This window comes from Buteo buteo, chromosome 7 (genome assembly GCF_964188355.1).
Source record: "Buteo buteo chromosome 7, bButBut1.hap1.1, whole genome shotgun sequence".
Lineage (NCBI taxonomy): Eukaryota > Metazoa > Chordata > Aves > Accipitriformes > Accipitridae > Buteo > Buteo buteo.
This window is the reverse complement of record NC_134177.1, coordinates 40886059-40902092: the sequence shown is the minus strand read 5'-3', so window position 1 is coordinate 40902092 and position 16034 is coordinate 40886059. Positions and strand designations below refer to the sequence as shown.

The window sequence follows — 16034 nt, the reverse complement described above, 5'->3', positions numbered from 1 at the left end:
GTCAAAAAAGAGTTACCAACATGTTCCCAGTTATGCAAGAGTACACAGCATTTAAGTACTACAGCTACTGCTGGAGAACAATTCAACAAAAGCAATTTTATTGGCAATGCATGTAGGCTTCTAGCTCTTTAAATTTATGTTTTAAAAAAAACAAACAAAACTAAAGAAAAAGAGAGGGGAAAAAAAGTCAGTAGCACACTAATAGCAGATGAGCTACTGTTCCGTGCGCTTTTACGTGTACTGTGCCTCCTAAGAGGGATTTCAGCACTCCATTACACAATAAAGTACTTCAAAGAATCAAACTGCTTAACAATACTAAAAAGACACAAACCTACACAAATTTGCACAACACGTTCACGATAACACATGCAAACGGCTTCTTCCAGCAATACCACCAGCAACACCACTTCCAGCTAGGAGACCTCTTAGGTCTACCGCTATAAAACTATTGCTAAAATGCTTACACGTTCCCCGACTATCACACGTTGCGGCTGCAGACAGAAATGCAGGACTAGGAAACTATTTCCGCGTGCCTCCCCTGCTCCACCGCGGGGATTTACAGCGGCGCAGGACCCGCCGCCAGCCTCCCCCGACACATCTCAGCCGCCTGAACAAAAGACAGCAGAAGCGCTGGGAGCTCCTTAAGCAACTCAGCCCGCCCGTACGGAAAACTTTCCCATTTACCCGGCTCCGATCCGCCTCGCACCCCGCCACGGCACCGGCGGGAAGCAGCGAGCCGGCCCCGCCGCGCATCCTCGGCCGCTCCCGCCCGCGGCTACGAGACCCGGCGCCGATGCCAGCACAGCCGACAGCCCCGGCCAGCCACGCTACGGTCCGGCCCGGCCCGGCTCGGCTCCCCCGGCCGGTCAGCGGTGCCTGAGGGGCGCGGGGACCGGCGCGGCCGCCCCGCTCCCGACCACCACCACCACCACCCACCGCCGCCGCCTCAGGCCGCGGCCGCCCCCCAGCCCGGCCGACAAAGGCAACGGCTCTGGCAGCACCGGAGCCGCCCCAGCGCCGGGCGGGGCAGGGCGGAGCGCGGCGGCTGCCGGCGGGGGCTGCGCGGGCGGGGAGGGGATAAACGGCGGCGCCCCGGGGCCCGCTCCGCCCCGCCGCAGCCTCTCGCTTCAGGTGCGCGGCGGGCAGCGGCTCCTCACCTGCGCTACCGCCGCTGCTACCGCCGCTGCTGCCGCCGCCCCCGCGCCGCGGCGGCCGCTGCCAGGGCCGGGCTAGAGCCGCGCAGCAGGGAGGCCCCTCCTCCGCCGCGGCTCCCCTCAGGCACCATCGCAGTGGATCGCGATCGCGACCGGGACCGGGACCGGCTGCGCCGCCGCCGCCGCCGCCGCCACCTCCCCTCAGCCGCGCGGCTGCCATGGAAATCACAACCACGCCCTGATTGGTCGCGGGCCTCGATGTGTCGCGGGACGCGGTTGGGTCGGGGCTGAAGATTGACAGGGGAGGGAGGGGGCGGGGCCGTTAACCCCTGCGGGGGCGGCGGGAAACAGCTGGAGGGCACAGCTGGAGCGGGCGGGGCGGGGCGGGGCGGGGCGCGCAGCTGGGCGGCGGCGCCACGGGAGCGCCTGGCGGAGCCCACGTGCGCCAGCGCCTGCACAGCTGGGCCGGGCAGATGTTTATAGCTGGGAACAGCTGGCGTTTGTCACCGCTCGCTCCGCGACAACGCGCCGCCGCTGCCAAAGAAGAAAGGTAAAGGCTGGAACTGTAGGAGTGGGGTTTTTTTAGGAGAAAACGCTTTTCCCGAAGGCTGCCCGCTGGTTGGGGGTTTCAGAGGGCGGTCTATGCAGTCGAAACCATCCAGAACGCGCCGTCCCGTTGTCCTGGGCAAAAGGGTCTTAAGTGCAGCGCTGCCAATGTCCGATAAATTGAGAAAAGCTACAGTTAAACATTTTAACAGACACGAGGCAGGGAGTACCGCCTGGTTCAGAGCTCAGGTGTCCTCTGGTGTCACGCACCTGTTTTGCGGCAGTGGCGAAGCACAAGCCATGTGCCCACCACGTGTGCAGCTGTGGAAACATCTGGAATAGCATCAGGCTGGAGCACAAGCTCGAGCCCAAACAGGCTACTGGCACATCACACAAGTTCTCTGACCCGCAGCTGGGTGAAGCGGCCAGGCGAGGAGCGAGGATGATTTGCACCAGCACTTTGCCCCTGGAGGTGTAGCTATATGAGGAGACTCATCTATAGATTAACTCGCCTCTAACAAAGACTGGCCTTAGGCCAGCCTAACCGCTTCCTTCTCAGGGCTCTGTGCAGAAAGACAGCTTTTATCCCTAAGGAGCAGGAAAGCAGGTTGAATTTGACTTAACATAGTAATGCAAAAAGGCTGAATCAAACTGAAAACATATTTTTTCTTTACATACAGGAGCTCTGGCCCAGCTGCCATCACCATATGCAGACAAACACCCTGTGGAAAAGTCAGTGCTGCTGCAGGGTCATATCAAAGGGAGCAATCCCGTGGAACAGTCCCCAAATTTGTGTTGCTTGCCAAATGAGGAAAAAAACCCAAACCCAAACAGCTAAAGGGATTTAACATGATGCCAGCCCAAAATTCAGTCCAGGAAAAGCCACCTCTGCAATGAGCACTGGTAATCAAAACTCCCCCCTGCTCATCCCTCTGCCCCCCCAAATCCTTCTGCGGCTGCCGTCATTGCAGCGGGGCAGCGCGACACAGTGGCTATTAGCTAACGAGAGCCACCGCTGATTCGGTGCCACCAGACTCGGTGAGGGCTCAGCTGGCTGGGGACACCAGGGCTGGGAGACAGCACCAGCAGCAAGACCTTGGTATAAAAAGGATGGAAACCACTGTGTGGGAGAACATCCCCTTTTAATCCTGAAAGCCCTAAAATCAGGTCTGCCTCACTGTCCCGTCTCCTGGAGATATGGTACAAATCCTGCACGGCTGGGGAGATAACCAGCCGGGCTCTGCCGTCATCCCAGCCTCACGAGATGCGGAGTGACGGTGCCTGAGCTGAGCGATACTGTCAGGATGAAAGAATTAATCACAGCCCATTACTTCATGTCTCATAGCCCTTGCAAAGTGCTTATCATAAAACTTTTACAAGCCTGTCAGGACACGGTTTCCACCGATACCGATGAGCCAATGCTCGCTGCCGGCGCTGCCCGCGGAGCCGATACGGATGAGCGCTTGTTCTGCCTCCTGCTTCACCGAGGTGACGGAGAAGCATCGCTATCGAGAGGGGTGAATGCGGTACGGCTCATGCATGTTTTATTTGCTAGGAAAATTAAGCGAAGGCAGCCATGTGAGCGGATACCTATGTTCAGGACAGTGACAGGTATTTTCATGGTGGGAAAAGCTCTGCTCTGTAAGGACTGAGTTTCAAGAGTACTTGACGCCCGTAAGGCTTTCAGACCTGCTCAGGGAGCTGCTGGGAGCATAGAGAAACCAGCATCTCCTTTCAGGTGGTAAAATTCCTCTCAATTTTCTTTTCTCTGACAGCTATTGATGAGGGATAAATGCCATTTGCTCCCAAATGCAGCTGGATTTGAACTAACGATTTAAAGATGAAACGGTCTGTATCCTGTTTCCAGTAAGTTTGCCTCAATCCATTAAACAGCACTTTTCAGATCGTTTTATTGGTTTTTCTTTTATGGCTTTAACTGTGACTCACACAGATAGTCCCTTTTAAAGGCTTCCAATCTGTGGCAATCAAACAGTGCCTCCAGGGGGGAAAAATGCCGTTCTCTGAGGGAAAGGGGAAAAGCACAACGCTGCTGTGCAAAGCAGATGGAGCTACTGTACGTAGCGGGTGCCCCATGCTGGGCCCTTCTTTAATCAGCGCTCGTCCGGGAGCCACAGATCAAATAACCCATCAAATATTGCATCATGCAAAGTCTCGGTACAGATAGAGCTTAACTCGGCCGTGAAGTTGCTGTTTCCGATGGATAAACACTACGAGAAGCGATAGCACTTTAATTGCTCATCATTTGACAGTTGCATTGGCTCTTCCTTGTTGGCTTGTTCCCGGTTTCTTCCCTGAAGCTCGGATATAATTCCTCCTTGCCGGGGGCTCAGCTGCACACACGGGATGAAGGATGAGCCCAGGACCGAAGCTCCAGCCCGGGGCAGGGGAAGCGGGGCTGGTGCTGTAGGGCCACAGCTCGGGGTTTGCTGAGCTCCAAGAGAAACTGAAGCAGGTCCTGGTGGCTGTGCCTGCTTTGTGCCCGGTTTTCCCTCGGCAGTGGCACAGCTTACGGTTGTTCCCACACTTCACGTTCTAGCAGTGCCACACGGCGTGTCTGGGACCGCTGGCGGGAGGAGGGAAGAGCAGCCCTGAGTCCTGAAAGCTGATGCTATTTAGGAACCTACATTTTTCCACTTTATCTCCAAATGTGAGCCACAACATAAACCAAATCACTGCTATGGCAGAGACCAGCTGGACGTCGTTGCCTAGAGGGACTGAGACCGGTGGCTGCATCCCTGTCCCCTCCACGGGTCGGGTCTGGGGAACATCAGGGCTCCAGGGCACACTGGAGGAGCCAGGAACCGTCCTGCGCAGCCTCAGGCAATGCAAACTGATGGATTTTCCTGCCTTCTGCTCATACCAAGGCCTGCCCGGTGAGCGGCATCTTTCCTACTACATCACACCAGTTGCTGGGCCAGCGCGCAAGCGAGCGAAGTCCCCAGCAACGCTGCCCTGACCTCTGCTAGCTGGAGATCTGGCACATTCAAAGACAAAATTGGGTCTTTTCTTTTTTCTTTCCCTGAACTTGCAATACAATGCTTTTGCTGATACCAACTCCACTCCAAAAGTATTCCTGAATTCAATTCCAGTGTGGTGTTTAAAAGCAAGAGAAAGCTTGCTAGTCCAGATAGCCTGGCCCTCATCCAGGAGTATTTTACCTTAATTCCACCTTCCCAATCCTAAAAATGCAAAGAATTTCCCTCCGGCTCTGCCCAGCTCATTCTCCTGGCCCAGAGCAAGGAGAGCTGCACTTGCCGGCTTAGGCATGTTCTTGCCAGAACTGTGAAATATTATTCTTTTTCCTCGAATGCCTGAGCAGCAGTTGCACAACCCGGCTTTTCGCTGGCTGTCTCACACGGGGAGGATCTCTCCTTTGCTGAGAGGAGGGTTGGTGCTTGTGGCTTTCATCCCCATGCTCACTAAAGGGGGTTTTGAAACCAGAGGGGTGAGAGGCTCAGCTTTCGCTTCTGCCTTGACAAATCTCCCTGTTACCTCCGTTATAGGTTATATATAGATAGATCCATTATAGAAGGAGCTGAAGGAACAGAGGAGTTTGGAGAAGGATACCGATATGATAAAGCACAAAGAAACTCAGATGGATTTCAGATTATCCCGCTCATCTGGGAAATTCATTTGGCCTTTAGGTAGCAGTAATTCAGAAATCCCAAGCCCCGCGTGTGCCTGTGCTGTCTCGCAGCCCAGAGCGCGGCTGGGCATCCTTCCTCCCTCAAGCAACCCCACTTAAGTGCTCAGTTGGCTCTGTGTCAAAGACCTGCTTAAGTCAATCCTGTTATCTCTGCCTTTATGAGTACGAACAAACCGCCCTCTGACTACGGCAAAAAACGATGGACTTAACACCTTACTGACAAAGTAAACTGCCAGCAGTTAAACCAGCACAGACTTCAAGCCCTCGGCGGGTGCCTTGGCCAGGGGATGGCGATGGGGCAGCATCCCTCTCCTCATCCCCGCCTCTGAGATGCCCTAAATTTATCTTGGGCTGAGGGTTATTCCAGACCCCAGAAGCAGGGGAAGGGACGGGAATTCCCCGCTCCTGGCTGCACATCACGGCAGGGTGGGGAGCAACGGGGGCAGCTGGCACCCAGCACCGCAGATGGATCCCAGCGGTGTCTGTAAGTGCGGACTGAGCCAAAAAACCCCAGCCTGGACATTCAGGGAAGACTTACGATCCCCGGAGGAGGAGAACATCCAAAGATTGTGTTCGTGAACCTCTGAGTTTAGGAAAAACAGGCCCCACAAGACATTAAGTCGATGACATTCCTCTGCATCCCCTCACAGCAGGAGAATAAGATGTTTGTGCTGAATAGATGTTTCTGCACCCAGAATCATGCCTTGCACTTAACGCCATCTGTCTTATGAGCAGAGCAAACCTGTCAGCTGCAAACCCAGCGAGGATGCTGTTTAACTTGGAAGGATGCTAATGTCTCTCTCTACATTTCCCAGAGGCATGCTCATTTTTATTGCTTTTCTCTGCTACCGATATTATTTTTCTGGCCTGGCTGCCTGGCGTATCGATCAAGTTGGCAGTGCAAATTTTGTCCTTGGAAGTGCAAAGTTTGCCCCAGGGGATGCCGGAGCAGAGGTGATGCATGCACCGCTGGGCTGGGGCACCGCTGGGCATTTTTGATAGCCGTACAATTTGTGTTTCACAGCCAAAGCCAGCAAAACCAAGCCCTGGGAATCACTGAGGGACCAGAAAGGTCCCATTCTCGGTGTTTGCCTGCAAAAAGTCTCAGCTGCCAGCACAGGGATCCGCTTAACCTGCCCGCACAGCATCATCCTTGTGCGTAACCTGAAAGCATCCCTCCTCTACCTCCAGCTTTGCCCTAGGGTCACAGGCAGTGATCCCCTCGGGTCTCGCAGGGCATGGCCTCATCCTGCTCTTCCAAACCCCTCTCGCCCATCCCACATTGCAGCTGCATCTACCTGCCAGGAAAGGTATCATCAGCCTGAAAAAAAAGAAAAGCTCAGCTCGCTCCCCGCTGCCCGACGTCCCACGGGAGGGCAAAGCGTGACACGTCGGAGCCGCTCACGCGTCGAACACGCTTGGCACTGGCTCAGACCGCGGCTGGAGGTCCAGACCGGGGGTCTGGGCACGGCTGCTGAGCCAGACCCTCCCGGCTCATACCACCCGGGTGCTGCAGCCCCAAGAAACCCACATCCCCGCCAGCTCCAGCCCCAGCTTTGACCCCCGATTTCTCCAATCCCAGCAGGGCCGCGCTCCGTTGCCGAGCAGGGATGGCTTTTCTGCTGCAAGCACCGTTTCAGGAGGATTTAAACCGAGATTATTGAAGTCAGGAGAACATGGACTTTTCTTTAGGTAGGTGCAACCTGACCTTAACCCGCTTGCGGCTCAGAGAGGAACGAGGCGGTTTCTGCTCCAACCCTATAAAGCAGCTCTTTGTGATAAATAGCTCCATATTCCCCCGTCTCTGTCTGATCTTGTGTCTGCTGCTTTATAAATGTGACAGCTGAGAACTGATCTTTCCACGTGCCTGGAGAAATAATTATGGGGCTAGGAATATCTCCGCGCAGTCCTCATCCCTGTTCTCGCAGGCAAGGCGTTTTAGGCATCAGATGTATTTATTTCCCAGGGAGATTTTTTCCCCAGCTGTAGGAACCTCTGGAGGTGCAGAGTCCTTGGGTTTTTCCAGCCGGTAGGCAGTTCTAGCCATCCAATAAATATAGAAGTAGCTGTTTTTCCAGTCACAGTGCAGGAGTGAATACTCTCCTCTTTTACATTTATAGCCATCTTCCTGTGTTCTTGGCTTGCAGACAGCTGCCTATGTGGCACGACGGACGTGTGCAGGCGGAACGCTTGTCTCCAGCACGGGAACATCCGAGAACAAGCCATTGCCTAATTCCTTCCCTTTCTTTAGGTTTCCCTAAAAAAAAAAAAAATTCCAAAAAATCCGATATCATGGAGACTGGCTAAGCTGGGGCTCTTGTAAAAATCTCCTATGACCACTATCACGCTGCTGAAGGTGTTTGCTTCAAGTGGTGTGCGATGCGCTCGGCTGCTTTGGCCGAGCTGCCCCACATGGCTGGTCACGGAGGCAGGGAGCAAAGCACCGGGCTTTCCTCCGTCAGCGAGGAGCGATGTTCCTCAGAGCTCCCTTGCACCCACACAGCCCGTCCTCAGCACATTCGTTCATCACATCCGCGGGCGTCTGCCTGGGAAAGCGCCGGCGGCAGCACGCCAACCCTTAACAGAAGAGGGATAAGCTATTTCTTGTGGCACTTGTCCCGTGAAGTTTAAATGGCTGAAAATGCCCAGCGGTTTGCAGGATTAAGTCCTGAGTTTGTAAAGCAATAGCACGTGTGGTAGCCACTTAACGAGCTAAATATCCATTAGCTTATTTATAATGCCGCTGATATAAGAAATAATCTCATCTGTGTCTGGAAAACAGCGCAAGGAGGTGAAAGAGCAGCTCATGAACCCCAGCATCTGAAAAAAAGCCCCACAAAAAAAACCCACTGCCAAAGACGCAGAGCTCTGCTTGCATCGGATCAAAGGCTTTCAAACCCTCCGGTTGCGATGGTGGCAGTGAGACATCACCGAAATCCTCTCGGCCGCACACACCGTGCCCGGGCAGTTGGCTACGGTCCGTGCGTTGAGTTTCTCCGGAGCAGGACGGCCAGTTTGGCTGGTCTTGCAGGACTTGGCTCTTGCAACCACAGCAGTTCTGAAAATAAAAATAGCCCGTTGTCTAAATACGTTGGCATCTCTATCACGTGCAAGGCGCGGGCGTTTTGAAAGCAGTGACTGTACAATGAGTGCCCAGCAGGTCCGTCACTCGTCCCTTCGTTAGCTGGCCAGCTTGCAAGGAGCTATAGAAGTGTAAACAATTTTAAAATTACGTAGAGCTCTGAAGGAACACCGTTAATGCTGCTAATGAAATCATACGTGGTGCAGCCCTTTTCCCTGAGTTTCTTACAAGTGGTGTTAAAATTCACACTATTAAAGATGAGACAAGACAGAATTTAAATCCCATCTCCACCATGGTTTCTTGTTCCAGACTTGCAGCATTTTCATCATCCCCTGCCTCCTTTATGGTCGAGCTTGACTTGTCAGCTAAAAGAAACTGAGTTAAACCCTAATTCTCCCTCCACGGGGGCTGCCATGCAGCCCCGCTGCTCTCAGGCTCATCACCAGCAAGCGTCGGCTCAGGGATTGGAGTTTGGCACCTTTCCCGGGGGGAGAGGAGGAGGGTAATGCAATACCCTAAAAAGAAAATAAATAAAATCCCATTGTTTTGGGGGACAGGCTCATTTGCTGGATCCAGCACCCTACCCTCGCAGTGGTTTTCCCTGTTTGCAGTGGCTGAACGGCTCAGCCCAGGACGTTGCTTGAAAAACCCTGGTTTCGACCCATTTTTTATTCCCAAGGCTGTATCATCAGGTCTTGAGCGAGGCACGTTGTAAAACGGGTGAAGCCTGAGCCCCCGGGGCCAAAGTCTGGGAGAACAGTAAACAGGGGAGGGAGGAGCGGTACCTTCTGCAGAGCTCCCTCTTCTTGTTTGGTTTCCATCAATCATTTATTTTTACGGCGGCCTTTCGAAATGGGAACGCGGCATTTAATGCTTTCTCTGGGCTCGCTGAGACGCTGCTGGGTTTGCTACAGGGAGGGAAACAGCCAAAATTGAAAATAGAGGAGGGACCTTTGTTAGAGAGGTGATGGGAGAGGTGAGACCCAGGCGGAGAGAACCTGAGGGCGTGAAGACGGCTGAAATCTGCACCCACCAAAAATGGCCTATATGAAACTATGAATTCACGGTAGACAAGCTACAAAATCCAGACCTTCTTTCTCCCCGACCCGGCTCTAACCACCGGATAATATCCCCCTCAACTATAAAACAGATGTTAAATTAAAAATGCAGTGCAGAGAAGAATAAAATGCACGAAAGACATCATCTACTGAAGCTTTGGCCCTTTATGCGAAAAACCTGAGGCACAAAAAGAAACCATCTCTTTTTTTTTTCCTAAAACCAAAATTGCACCACCAGAGGCAAATAATGAACCCATCTTCCCGCCATAGTACTTTTGAATCAATAAAAGAGACGAGCCATCGACACGTCAATTTTCCAGACTGCAATGGAGAGAGAGGGAACAGAAATGGCAAAATCAGAATTCACTCAGCCCATCCTGCATCCAACACCCCCCCCACGGCTTCTCCGTGATTTCCAAATACACGCACATAAATAGAGGATTTACAGCGAATGCTAAATGCCGTTTGACCTATTGCCACAGAAACCTGCCGAATTCTGTAGGTGCATTCCCTAATACTAGCTTCTGCGCAGTCTTTCACATTCAATCCTACAGGAATATTCTATTTCTTTTTTTCCTAAAGAAAAAACGAGACTTTCTCTGCCAGAAACTCCCCAGCCAACATGCTGCTGACGCTTGTAAAACAAAATAAGAAACTTTCTTCACTCGTGTGGCCAGCAAGAAGCTTTTGCCCTTAGATCAGGGCTTTTGATTCCAAATACTTGGGGTTCCTTTGGGCAGAAATCCCTGCCTTGCTCTGCAGATAACCTCTGACTAACCCGAGACGGATGGAAAGCAGTTGGTTTGGGGTGGGTTGTTTGTTGTTTTTTTTTTTAGTGGACATATCCACAGCTCATTGCACAGACTTGCTGAGAGCCAGCAAGGACGACAGTAGCAAATCATCAGGGACCCAGATCTGCAACGTGCCACCTCAAATCGGCCGTGCCCGTATGAACGCCGTCCCCATGCCGGCCTGGGACAAAAGGCAGCTCTCTCCTCCCCACCACCCCCAGCAGCAGCAATACTCCGTCCCATTTATCTGCACCGAGTCCCAATGGAATGCCCTGCGCAAGGACGTGAGAAACTCATCCTGCTTTGCCTAAAATGCATTTATATATGTATATAATGCATATACATACGCGGGAAGAGGCTCTGCAGGGAATCATAGAAACATACAATCGTTTAGGTTGGAAAAGACCTTTAAGATCATCGAGTCCAACCATCAATCCAACACCACCATGCCCATTAAACCATGTCCTAAGTGCCACATCTACACATTTTTTGAACACCTCCAGGGATAGCGACTCCACCACTTCCCTGGGCAGCCTGTTCCAATGCCTGACAACCCTTTCAGTAAGGAAATTTTTCCTAATATCCAATCTAAACCTCCCCTGGCTCAACTTGAGGCCATTTCCTCTCGTCCTATCACTAGTTACTTGATAGAAGTGGTGATGGCACCAAACCTGTCAGAGTTCAAGGAACATCTCGACGATGCGCTTAGTCATATGGTTTAGTTTTAGGTAGGTCTGCCAGGAGCAGGGAGTTGGACTCGATGATCCTTTTGGGTCCCTTCCAGCTTGAGGTATACTATGATTCTAGATGCACATACATATTTTTATATACACGAATTTCTGCCCCGGTCATTGGTTTTGGTGGAGTGCCCTTGGCTGGCTGCCATGCGCCTACCCAGCTGCTCTCTCACTCCTCTCCTCAACAGGACTGGGAAGAATATAAGATGAAAAAAAAAAGCTCCTGGGTCAAGATAAAGACAGGAGATGGCCCATGGCCACCAAGCCACCGCTCCGGCGGCAGGAGGAGTGCCCAGCCATGGCACAGGGGGACGCAGCCCCTCCGCCACCTGCATTGCCCCACAATTTGAATTTCCAAAATTGTCTGACAAGTGCCTTTTACCAGCACTGCATCGATGCAAACCGGCCAGGATGCAAGCAAGGCAGTGCTGCTATTTCTCCTCTGGTGACTAAGAAAATGTGACTATGTGATCAACCCTCATGAATGCATTTGGGGAAGCCTGCCAGTGTCTGCATTTGATTTCTTGCCTAAACTCCAGCCAGCTTAATGCAACATCAGCTTGGAAGCCATAAAACACGAGACAAACAATGTAAATCAATGCGACCAGCAAAATTTAACAGGAAACAGGCTGTGCTCTTTCTTTTCTGGGTCAGAGAGCAGCTGGCCGGTGCAGCGACAATTACCTCCGAAAGTCCTTGCACCCATTTGCTTATTTGCAAGCAGGGAAAAGGGAGCTGAAAGCTGTTTTCGTGTCATGTGGGGTTTGGTATAAATCAACTGTGTATGACTTAAAATTGGACAAAAGACAGAAAAGTCACAAAAAGAGACAGATGAAATACTATTAAGCTAAAAGACTGGAGAAAAAACAAGTAGCAGGATGAAACTGATATCTGGAGATGTTGGGATTTACTGCTTATCTAAGGACTGGCAGAAAGGGCAGCGGCGTGCATCGTGCAGCAGTAAATGTCTGTACCGTGGAGCTACAAATAACTGCACTTAACACCTCTTTGGGGTATTTTAAGGCAGACAACAAGGCTGGCAGAAAGCTCAGTGTCACTTCTCCCTCCAGCAGATACGTTCTCACCCCAGCCATGGTCAGTGCTACGCTGGAGGGTCTCAGCCGCGCTCACCGATGGTGCCCAGTGCATCGCTCCCGTGGGGCTGCAAATGATACCAGAGATAAAGCCGAAACACGGTGGTGGGAAGGCTGGGAACCAAGCGCCGAGATTGCAGGAGGACACGACTTAAGACAGCCATTGGGGTCAGCTCACAAACCACCCGGCTGTTGTAATCCCTCTCACAGGCTAATTAAAGTCCACTAAAATCCATTTCTGTTAATTTTTCCCCCTTATAGAGCTGCTGCAAAACCCCATCAGCAGCGCCCGCGCAGTGCTGCGTGTGCCCGTAGGATAACTCCGTGATAATGCTGCTAACACCATCACATCTCCAAAACCGCAAACCCAAATGGGGTTTCACCAAAACCAGCCACTGCCCCGTGTCTGACCCACCTCATGGAAGAGCATCCCGCTCACCCCCCGACCCGAGCGACGCAACCCCCAACTCACGGCGCTGCCGAATTTCACCTTTTTAGACTTAAAGAGATGATCCTGGTCCCCATCAGCAGTGCTGAGTGGCAGCGAGTGCCAGCTCCGGGCAGACCCCGACCTTCCCACCGCAGCCACTGACTGCCGAAGGGATCACCAATATTTGAAGAAAGGCTCGGCCCGGAGCTGGAGCCTGATTTTAGGCAGATGGGGAGGATCTCTGCAAGTCGAAAGGCGGCTGAGGACACACATCGGGTCTTTGGTGATCTCTTCCCACCAGCTGCTATTTCTTCCCCACCCGCTTTTATAGGAGCCTGATAGCTCCCATTGGCTCAAGGCACGCTTATTTTAGTGACTACTATGACCCATTTAAATTGCGTTAAATAATTTCTCAGTTCATTGTCCTGCAGAGATTAGTTACGTATAAGCATATTTTAATGATTAACTATTGAGCTCTGCTGAGGCCCCGGCAAAAAACGCAGAACCCCCAGCCTCCCTCCGTCTCTCCCTCCCCTCCCGCCAGCTCCCTGCTTCATCCCCACTCTCCCAATATTGATGGTTTTCCTCGGAGATTCTGCTCCTGGCCTGATCCAACCAGCTCCGCTGGCACCGGAGGGAAGGCTCCAGCTCCCGGAGCTGCAGAACAGCTGGGAAAAAGGCTGCAAAAAGCTCAAAACCCAGAGTCCAAAGAGGAAGAAGCAACATTTGGAGGTTTGAGCATGAAGAAGCAGCGTTTGTAGAGTCAGTCATAGGTTTTTGGGGTGAATCACAGGCTTTCTCGGTTTTTGGGCACTAGAGATGAGCTGGAGCCCGTGGTCGGACCTCGCTCTCCGTTGCCCCGATGGAACCCAGCGAGATGCTGCGGGCGGTGAAGTGACCTGGGACAGAAGGCAGAGTTAGGGCAAAACCTGCCCCGCACGGGGCTGATGCCAGCTGCGGTCCTTGCCCCGGGCATTTCTTCCCCAACACACGGCTGCGGGGCCGGGGCTCCAGCAGCATCCCATCTCATCCCACCAAACCCGGTGGTTTCCAAGCTGGGGCAGCAACGATCCCGCTGCGGGCACTTGGCACGGATGGGACGACCCCAGCGCTGTGCAGGGATGAGTTACGCATGGATGCCCTCCAGCTTTTTGGAGCACGAGGAGCATTTTAGGGCCAATTCCCAGAGCGACACCGGTGGCATTCAAGACGCCTTCTCCGGTTGCTTCAACCGCTGGGGTCTCCCCCGAGGCGGTGACACACGGGCAGGGGGGTCCCGTCCCACTCGGAGCAGCCCCACAGGACTGGGAAAGAGGCAACTTCCCGCTGAACCCACGCCTGGGGGCAGGACGTCGCACAGGAAAAGGGAAAATGTTTAAATTGGCCTGAAGCAACTCGTTTCCACCCCCGGCCCGCTCAGGGATGCTGCGGTGTGGGCAGCTGAGAGCAGCAGCGTTTGGGGGGTTTTATGGGTTTTGGTGGGTGATGCAGGAGCAAACCTGCTGGGAGGAAGCAGTTGGATCCTGTTAGGTTTTGAGTGGGTGTTTTTGGCACTTTCTTTTCCTTCCCTCCCGGCCGCTGCACCCCGAGGAAGCCTTCGTGCTGCCTTGCCGTGGTGTTTTCTAAGAAAATTGATGAACAACGCAAAAGGGGAAAAAAAACCCCCAAACCACCAAACCTTTGCAGATGAATTTGAAGAGTATAAAAAAAAAATGCAATCGTGTCTTGAAATGATATGCAGCAGATTGAAATTTCATGCTGCAGCCGGTGAGGCTGGGAAGGGGCTGGACCAGAGCCGGCCTGGGATGGGGGAACGGGGCTCAGCCAAGTGCACGGGAAGGCAAGTCCCGTTGTGGTGGCACCAACCGCTTTCCCCATGGGACAAGGGACACCAGGTGCCCAATGCATCAGGATGAGGACTGGGATGCCACTTGCAGAGACATCAAGGTGCTTGTCCTGCACGTTTCCCCCAAACCTCACCTGCTTTCTGCCCACCTGCGGCATTTCAGAGCTCACCACGTATTGCTGTGTATCGCTGTCCTGTCCCGGGGCAGTCAGATAACTGAATGCATCTAGTTAACAAAAAAAATAGCAATTTGACTCAGGCGACAAGCCCTTTCAGCCCAGTGCAAGAGCAGATGCTTGAACCACAACTGCCGATAAAATACCCCGGGTTCATCCCAGCTGATACCCTCCCTCCTTGACAGGCAGCACGCGGAGCAAAAAACTTGAGGGTCCTTTTAGACCTGGCAAAAATATCTCTAGTCCAACAGAGCACATTTTTTAAAGCCTCTAGAATGTCTCCAGGGGTTCACTTTCCCTATATATATATAAATATATGCATATCTAAAGTGTGGGAAGAGCTGGGAGAGCAACCCCCGCATGCTCACCACTGAGCTGGATAATTTCAACAGCTCAGACTTTCTATTTTTGGATGCCTTTTTCTTGACGGTGTCTGGTCTGTAACAAAAGGGATTTGCTCCCCGAACCGACATCCTGCGACAGAGGAGCCCAGCCGCCCCGAGGCAGCCGCCAGTTTTGGTGCCGAGGAGCGAAGGGCGAGCGCTTGGGGTGAAGGGGGTGGTTTATCCCGGAGGAGTCCCGAGGGCTTGTGGCTGGGCAAAGCTCTCCTTGGCCAGAGCACAGCCGGGGCAGCGGGGGTAATCTGGGGTTTAACGTGCCCTTCTCTGCCCCCCCCGATGCTTTGCAGACCCCGCAGCCCATCGCCGGGGGAACAGGTTGGGTTCATCGAGGCATCGGCCGCTCAGGGGATGGCTGACCTCATCCAGCACCCCGACCCCATCATGGAAACCTCTGGGCTAGCAAATCTCTGGGTAAACCTTTACTCTTAATTTCACATAAGCACCGCAGGGGTCAGAGACTGAGGCCAGGACAGAACCCAGTGAGAAACCGCTCCTCCGCCGGCTCCTCCGCTGTGAGAGCACGGCAGAGCAAACGCTCCAGAGGACCTGCAAAAATGCCCCGAGCTCCAGGAGCAGCAGCCGACGTGTATTTTAATTCCGTATCTTTTAAGAGGAAAAAGCCAGCCAGTGCATAAAAAGCAAACCCAGCAGGAGGAATCGCCCTGTTGCAGAAACACAAACATACCAGGTCCCCAATGTGCTGCAGCAACCCAACGCCAACGAGAGCAGCAGCAAAGACACCTGGTTACTCGTTTCCAGCTAGGACCGATGGTTTGAGCTCATCCCTGTCCCCCCTGTGCTGATATCCCAGGTTAAAGCCCCACTCCACGGCCCCACTCCACGGCCCCACCGCTGCCCTGGCTCACGTTAGACATCACCACCCTGCAGCCACAACTGGTTGGGAAGCGATGGGGCATCCATGATTTTTTGGGGTGAGACGTAGAGGGCTTTTCAAGAAAATAGCTGGGTTTGGTGGGGTTTTTTCTTCTTCCTGTTTTTTTTTTTTTTCCTAAAAATGAACAATGAAGTTTCTGCCTGGCCCCATAAAAGAA

General features: G+C 53.0%; 1 protein-coding gene across 5 annotated transcripts in view; it reads right to left on the bottom strand.

The window, feature by feature from the left end:
* The window catches only part of TPST1 (tyrosylprotein sulfotransferase 1), a 42918-nt gene extending 30152 nt beyond the window's left edge, over nt 1-12766 (bottom strand). For 2 of the 5 annotated variants that reach the window (XM_075032597.1, XM_075032598.1), the window contains exon 1: nt 685-1027. The gene's annotated coding sequence lies outside the window, so the exon portion shown is untranslated. The other 3 variants (XM_075032601.1, XM_075032599.1, XM_075032602.1) reach the window with 3 other exon arrangements.
* Between the last annotated feature and the right edge of the window lie 3268 nt (nt 12767-16034).